Source organism: Mobula birostris, chromosome 26 (assembly GCF_030028105.1).
Source record: "Mobula birostris isolate sMobBir1 chromosome 26, sMobBir1.hap1, whole genome shotgun sequence".
NCBI lineage: Eukaryota > Metazoa > Chordata > Chondrichthyes > Myliobatiformes > Myliobatidae > Mobula > Mobula birostris.
In genome coordinates, this window is record NC_092395.1 from 26,853,828 (window position 1) to 26,862,456 (window position 8,629).

An 8,629-nucleotide genomic window follows, 5' to 3' on the forward strand; every position below is an offset into this window, starting at 1 on the left:
GAAATAGATGAAGATAAACTCTATTTCTCAATCTGGAACTATGGGATACAATCTATATATAAAAGATAAACCCTCAGGATTGTTTCCTAACACGCCTACATGCAGAGGCTTGTAGAGATTTGGAACGCTTTGCTCCAAATAACAGAAAGTGGATTATTCTGAGGACAACTTTATTTCTGACCAAACCCACATTTCTCTTGCGTAGATTGTAGCTGTTGCAGTCAGCCAAGCTACAGCTTGAAACATCCTGGAATACGACGATGTTTCAGACTGTAGATTGCCTGGCTGCGCCAGCCAAGAGACAAGAATTATACTCTGCCTATAAAAAAGATATGTCCGAAGGGATTCTGATACAGTATCTGTCAATTGTTGATCAATGAAAGTTAAAATCTTTACACGTCCATGATACAAGTGTAATACTCAAGTTCGGCCGGCTGTGTAAGTCTAGGGAAGGCAATCTCTGGCCCCCGCCAAAAGTGTGAGATTGAGATGCAAGCTCACCTGAAACCCACCTGTTTGTGTGGATGGTGCATGATTTATTACCCTGTTAAATGATTTAGTTTTATAATTATTTATTTGACTAAAGGGTTAGTAAAGAAAAAGCAAAAAAAAAGAAAAGGGCACATTTTAAATGCAACAGTCTAATGTGCACAAGTTGGAGCTCATGGTTTCCCCTTCGCAGATCCCCCTTTGATCTCCCCAGCCTTCGTCGGATCATGGCTCTGCTCCGGGTCGAGTCCTACGACTTCTCTCCGGCGTCTTCTCTCTTCCCCTCCCGCCAAACAAAAGACCCAGGACTCAGGCACATGGCACAAAAACACTCCCGTCACTGGACGGCTCACGTTCCAAAGCACCCGTTATCTCTAACCATCACCCAAACACTGCTTCTACAGAAAGATCATGACATTAGCAGTGAAACCTTTCACTGGGTGTTACACAAGAGTACAGTAAACCTCCTGGAATCAGGAAGTATGAAATATGATTAAATTACATTTTTCAAGACTTGGAAAAAATTGAGAGGAAGGAAGTTATGAGGAGACATGAAGCAGTGCCATTGATAAAACCGAGAAAGCAACGAGAGCAGGAAGCTGGCAGTTATGACTAACAGAGAAGAGGAGGATATTCTCCCTTTTGAGGCAGTTCTTCTTTTCATCTGCAACATTACTCCATTTATTTTATCAGGATCTCAGCTTCATTCTTAAAGGCCTGCATTTATTGCCCATGAGTGGCTGGAGTCATTAAAAGGCTGGCCTGGAAATGACGGACAAGATTCCAGTAGTGCTGTGCTCATCATTACTCATGGCTAGCACTTGTTTTGAAATGCCAGATTATGCACACAAGGCTGTGTGAATTTCAGGGCTGTATGTAGTGACATCTGTACTTTGATAATAAATTTACTTTGAATTTTATTAATGGAATTCAAATTTTGCAATGGCTATGATGGGTTTTGAGATTGGCTACCTGTTAGTCTGGGCCTCTTAATATCTAGTCTGCTAACCTAGCCGCAGTCTTTCCACCAAATCCTTTAATTCTTTTGTTTAAAAATAACTATTGACTTCAGACGTATAATTAACAGTTGATTTGGCATCAATAACTGTTTAGAAACAGACTTCGGAGCTTTGGTCTTTGATGTGTTTCCAAGGTTCATTCTTGGAAACCTGGTTCTAATTTTCGGACTTGCTCACTGGTCCCAGATTTCCCAAATAGTGGAGATTATTTCTCTTTTCTTTAATTTTACATTTTTGAAAACCTAAGTCTAATTATGCCTTAACTTTAAAACTTTCATGGAAAACAATTCAGTTTCTGTAAGCTCTTCAAGTAACATTTAGTGTCCAAGTATAATTCTGGTAAATTTATGTTGTGCTCCCACCAAGGATAATTTTTTCCTTCCTCAGATGTGGTGACCAGAATTGCTCACGATGCTCCAGACACTGTTTAACCATGGTTTTCTACATTTTCCATGTCATGGCACTCCAGTCCTCTAAACACAAAGACCATCATTCCCATAGCCTTTTTGTTTCTTGCACCTGTCTCATTTCAATGCGTCAAGAGAAAGAGGAGCAGAAGTAGGCCACCTTCTTCCTTAAGCCTGCTTTGATATTCAATTTGATCTTCAGCTTCAACACCATTTTCTGCCCTATCTATCCAGATGTTGCTTTATTTATTGAATATTTTAAAAAAACTATGGATTTTAATAAACTCAGTGACTGAGCCTTCACACCCTCTAAACTCCAAACATTCACTCCCCTCTCAGATAAGAAAATACACCTTATCTTAATATTAAATGGCCTACCCTCATTTTGGGACTGTGACTCCTTGTTTCAGACCCACATCCTGTCTGACCCATCCTATCAAATTTTCCAGTACTTCTATATATTTCAAGCAAGTCACCTCTTACTCTGCTAAACTCTGCAGAACAGATGCCTAGCCTACTCAGTTTCTCCTGATATAACAGAAATGACATACATGAACATCGATTTCTTGAACTTCCAGTAATGGTACCTCCCATTCATCATTCCCCATCCTCTCTTCCCTCTCTCACCTCGTCTCCTTGCCTGCCCATTGCCTCCCTCTGGTGCTCCTCCCCCCCTTTTCTTTCTTCCATGGCCTTCTGTCATCTCCTATCAGATACCCCATTTCTCTAGCCCTGTATCTCTTCACCAATGAACTTCCCAGCTCGTTACTTCACCCCTCCCTTCACCTTTTAACTATACTTATCTTCTTTTTCTTCAGTCTTGCTGAAGGGTCTTGGCCCGAAACGTTGACTGTGCTCTTTTCCATTGATGCTGCCTGGCCTGCTGAGTTCCTCCAGCATTTTGTGTGTGTTGCTGACATACCAGGAACCAGTCTGACGAACCTTCTCTCCAAAGTAAGAATATCTTTTTTTTCAGGTTACGGGACCAAAATTGTACGCAGTACTCAGGTGTGGTCTCACCAAGGTGCCGTACAATTGTAGTAGTTCATCCTTATTCTGTTTCTCAAATCCTCTTCGATAAAGACCAGCCTTTGTTTTCAGTTGCCTGTTGCATCTTCATGTTGGTTTTTCAGCAACTTGCATGCAAGAACATAATTTATTCACTTTGGTCATTAACCCTTTCCACTCCTTTTACTATTTAGAAAATATTCAATGTTTCAGCTTTGCCGTGGATGAGGGTTTAGATTATCCTGGATTCATCCACTGGCCATACTTGATGTTCACCCCCAATGGGTTAGGATGTCATTATGCAGGAAGAGGGAAAATTGCTCCTCTCATGTTGTCAGTCTTTTTCCCGGAGATTCAGTGTCACTGGACCCCAACACCTTGGAATAGCCCACACCTTTGTTAATCAGAATCAGAACCAGATTTAGTATCACTGGTATATGTTGTGAAATCTGTTGTTTTGTGGCAGCAGTATATTGTAATATATAATAATAAAATCTATAAATTATTATAAGAAATATATGCATACATAAAATAGAGAAAATTAAATTAAACAAGCAGTGCATAAAGAGAGGAAACAAAATACTGAGGAAGTGTTCACAGGTTGATTGACCATTCAGAAATCTGATGGTAGAGGAGAAGAAGCTGTTCCTGAATTGTTGAGTGTGTGTCTTCAGGCTCCTGTACTCCTCTTTGATGGTAGCAATGAGAAGAGGGCATGTCCTGAGTGATGAGGTCCTTAATGTTGGATGCAGCCTTCTCGAGGCACCGACTTTTGAAGGAGTCCTGGATGCTGGGGAGGCTGGTGCCCTCACTGGCTGAGTTTACAACTTTCTTTGATCCTGTGCAATGGCCCCTCCATAGCAGACAGTGATGCAACCAGTTAGAATGCTCTCATGGTACATCTGTAGAAATTTGCCAGTGTCTTTGGTGACATATTAATTCCCCTTAAACTCCTGATGAAATGTAGCCGCTGTCGTGCCTCCTTTGTAATTGGATCAATATGTTGGGCCCAGGATGGATCTTCAGAGATGTTGACAGCCAGGAATTTGAAACTGCTCACCTTTTCCTCTTCTGATCCCTCTGTGAGGACTGGTGTGTGTTTCCTCAACTTCCCCTTCCTGAAGTCCACAATCAATTCCTCGGTCTTACTAACATTGAATACAAGGCTATTGCTCTGACACCACTCCGTTTCTGCTCCACTTGCCTTTCTTGGAATCCATCTCTATTAATTCTTTATCTTATTTAGAGTGGGAGGGTGTGCTAAGTCGTGTCATATGCTTATGTGTGCTGGCTGAGGGTGAACTGGGCCAGGGGCTTGGGGTGGGGAGCTTGTTTAGAGTAGTCTATGTGTGGGAGTGGGCGGCTTGAGAGTCAGTATGGTGTTGCTTTCGGTCAGGGGGTGGGTGCTTGGATGCTCAGTGTTTATGGGGGCATTTCCCAGGGTTGATGGGGGTGTTTTTGTTGAGGGATGCTGTCAGCATTAGAGATAGGGCAAAGGGATGGAGATGGGGTCTGGGCAAGAAGGGGGCTGGAGGAGAGAGGGGGACTGGAAGAGAGACAGAGGGCTGGAGGAGGGAAGGGCTAGAGGTGAGAAGGGACTGAAGTGAAATAAAGGGAATTAAAGAGGTATGAGAGAAGAGCTGGTAAAAGTTGGTTGGAAGGGGACACTAGCAGGGATGATCACAGAACAGCAATGGCTGGGGTTTCTGGCAGCAATTTGGAAGGTGCAGGATAGATAGCTCCCAAAGAAGAGGAAGTATTTTAAAGGTAGGATGATGCCAACTTAGCTAACAAGAGAAATCAAAAGCAACGTAAAAGCAAGAGAGGGCATATAATAGAGCAAAAAGTAGTGAGAAGTTAGAGGACTGGGAAATTTTAAAAAAACAACAGAAGGCAGCTAAAGGTGGAAAAGATAAAATATGATGGTAAACTAACCAATAATATCAAAAATGAAAACAAAAGTTTTTCCGGATATATAAAGAGCTAAAAGAGAGGCAAGAGTAGATATTGGACCACTGGAAAATGATGTTCGAGAGATAGTAATGGGGGACAAGGAAATGGTGGATGAACTGAATAAGTACTTTGCATCAGTCTTCACTGTGGAAGATATTCGTCGTGGCTGTCCCTCGAGGTCGAGGATGATGGTCTTCATTCTGTTGATCTACTTATGGGCTCTCAAGTGGCTTATGAGTTCAATCTTGGCTTGGAAAGTTCTTCCGCATTCAGGACAGGTAGTTCCAGATGGCAAATCGGGCTTTGGTTGTTGCTGCCTCTCTCTCCATTTTCTTCTCTTTTCTTCTAATTCTGCATATCTGTTGGCTTCGAAAGTTGCTGTTGCTTCTCGGATGATGGCTTGCCAGAGTTTCCTGTCCTTGGCATTGGTTTCCCAATTGTTGATGTCATGTTACTTTCCTTTACGTTGGCTTTTAAGACGTCTTTGAATCTCTTCTGTTGTCCGCCTCTTTTACATTTGCCTTCTTTAAGCTGGGAGTAGAAGATATGTTTCGGCAGACATTCGTCTTTCATCCAAACAACATGACCGCTCCATCTTAGTTGGTTCTTGATGACGTAGGCTTCAATGCTTGTTGTTTTTGCTTCATTTAGCACACTGACGTTGGTTCTTCTATCTTCCCAGCTGATATTTAAGATGTTTCGAAGCCAGCGTTGATGAAACTTTTCAAGTGCCTTCAGATGTCGTTGGTATGTTGTCCAGGTTTCTGATGCATACAGGAGCATTGGGATTACCACTGCTTTGTACACTAACATTTTAGTGTCTGTTCAGATGTCACGATCATGAAAGACTCTTGTTCGGAGACGTCCAAAAGCTGTTCCAGCGCATTTAAGACGATGTTGGATCTCGTCATTAAGTTCAACATTGGAGGAGAGGTGACTTCCAAGATACGGAAAGTGGTCCACGTTTTCCAGGTTTGTTTTCGCCAAGTTGAATTGATGGTTCTGTCCAATTTGTCTCAGTTGGTGACGGTTGGTAGATGATCTGAGTCTTCTTGGAATTGATGGTAAGTCCAAGTTTCGTAAGTGCACGGTTGCAGGCAGTCAGAATCTGTTGTAGGTGGTTTTCTGAGAGAGCTGCAACACTGTTGTCATCTGCATATTGGAACTCGATGAGGGAACTCGTGGATGTCTTATTTTTGGACTTGAGACGGGCAAGATTGAAAACTCTACCATCTGTTCTGCAGACAATTTCGATTCCTGGGGGTAGGTCGTCCTTGATAATGTGGATGATTGTGGCAATGAAGATGGTGAACAAAGTTGGGGCAATCACGCATCCCTGTTTTACTCCTGATCTAACTTGAAAAGGCTTACAGTTACTGTTGCTGACTATGACTGTGGCAAGCATGCCATCGTGGAGGAGTCTCAGGATTCAAATGTACTTTTCAGGGCATCCATAGGTGGACAGGACATCCCATAGGAGTTCCCTTGACACCGAGTCAAAGGCTTTGGTGAGGTCGATAAATGCATGTACAAAGGTTGAAGTTGTTCACAACGTTTTTCTTGTAGTTGTCGCATTGTGAAGATCATGTTGATTGCTCCACGTGATGGTCTAAAACCAGTTTGTGTCTCCGGAAGATATTAGAAGTATGCTGGAAGTTCAAGAGTGCCAGGGAGCAGAGGTGGATGCAGTTGCTATTACTAGGAAAATGGTGCTTGGGAAGCTGAGACGTCTGAAGGTATATAAGTCACCTGGATCTGATGGACTACACCCCAGGTTTCTGAAAGAGGTAGCTAAAGAGATTGTGGAGGCAATAGTAATGATCTTTCAAAAATCAATAGGTTCTGGCATGGTTCCGGAAGACTGGAAAATTGCAAAAGTCACTCCGTTCTTCAAGAAAGAAATTATAGGCCAGTTAGTCTGACCTCAGTGGTTGGAAGATGTTGGAGTTGATTGTTAAGGATGTGTTTTGGCGTACTTGAAGGCACATGACAAAATAGGCCAAGGTCAGCATGGTTTCTGTAAGGGAAAATCTTTTGAAGAAATAACAAGCAGGTTAGACAAAGGAGAATTGGTAGATGAGCCTGGATTTTCAGAAGGTATTCAACAAAGTGCCGCACATGAGGCTGCTAAACAAGACTATAGCCTGGGATATTACAGGAAAGACAGGGAATTGGCTGATTAGAAGGAGACGAAGTGTGGGAATAAAGGGATCCTTTTCAGACTGGCTGCTGGTTAATAGTGGTCTTACACTGGGGTAGGTGTTGGGGTGGCAGTGATGGAGGTGGCGAAAAGGGAGGCTGGAGGTGGTGGGGTGTTCTGGAAAAGAGGGAGCAGCTGGAGGAGAGAGGGGGCTGGAGGAGGGGAGGAGGTTCTGGATAAGAATGAGATTTTGGTTGAGAAGGCGTGGAGGAGAGGGGAGTGGAGAGGCGGGGATGGGGAGGAAGAGGGGTTTGGAGGGGGGAGGAGGGGGTGGAGGAGGGGAGGGGAGGGGAGGGGGAGGAGAGGGGGAGGGGAGGGGAGGAGAGGGGTGGAGGTGGGGGGAGGAGAGGGGCTGGTGGAGGAGAGGTGGGGAGGGAGAGGAAGAGGGGTTTGTGGAGGGGGGGAGGAGGGGAGGAGAGGGGGGAGGAGGGGAGGAGAGGGGTGGAGGAGGGGAGGGGAGGGGGGAGGGCAGGGGTGGAGGTGGGGGGAGGAGAGGGGCTGGAGGAGGGGGTGGTGGAGGAGAGGTTTTTTTTGCTGTCAGTGTTAGGGTTAGGGGATGGAGGAGAGGGATTGGCAGAGGAGATGGGTTAGAGTTCGGGTTAGGGAACTGTTTTCAAATCTCTATTAGTGGGTCCTCAGGTGGCTTTAGAGGCCGATCCGGGATTCACATAACCTGGGTGGATTCCCTTAATGGAGAGTGCCTGTGTGTGACTTTATCTAATGCAGGGAGGCTGATGCAAGGGCAGTCACCACACAGTCCTTGACAGATCAGGGTCAGGGTCCTGTGGCGTGGAATGCAAAATGACTGGGCATCCTTTCCAGCTGCAGCCTTCCTCCACCCTCACTGCTGCTGTGACGTGTCATCGTCTTCTGCCAGCTCCAGCTCTGAGGGCCTGGACAGTAAGCTCAACCGAGTCCAATGATCTTTCTATTTTGACCTTTGGGTCTCGGATCCCCACTTAATATGGTTTGTCACTATTTACAATACACTCAAGTCTACCCCGTTAAGTCCCGACTGGATAAATTTTTGATTGGAATTACTTAGTAAGATGGTCCTGCTTGGACCTTTGAGAATGGTGTGCCAAGGGTCGAAGACTAAACTGAGGCTCAGAGGTCAGAATTGGCTCAGAGCTTTTCTTCAGAGGGTACACTTGTAAATCAGTGCCAGTTACTGGCAGCAGCCCATCTCTGAATCTGAGCCGCAATGAGGTCACTCCTGACTTCACCATGAACGCGGACGCTGGCTCACTCTCCATTCTTTGTTCTTATAGATATGACAGCGTGCCGTGGGTGGTGAACTGATTCTGCAATCTGCCCACTGACTGACGCCTGACAAAGGGGACCAGTGGCAGGCGTCAGAATGAGACTTCAGCTCAGCTAAAGGTTGACGGGTCATGGGGCACAATTCAGCATTCTGAGCAATCCGGGCTAAAGAATGTCAACTGCTTCACTTGTTGCCTGTGCTCCATGTGCATTCGTGTGCGTGTGTGCGTGCGCGAGGGTGCATGCGTGCGCATACACGATTGCATGTGCTAGGGAGGGTGCTGGGTTAT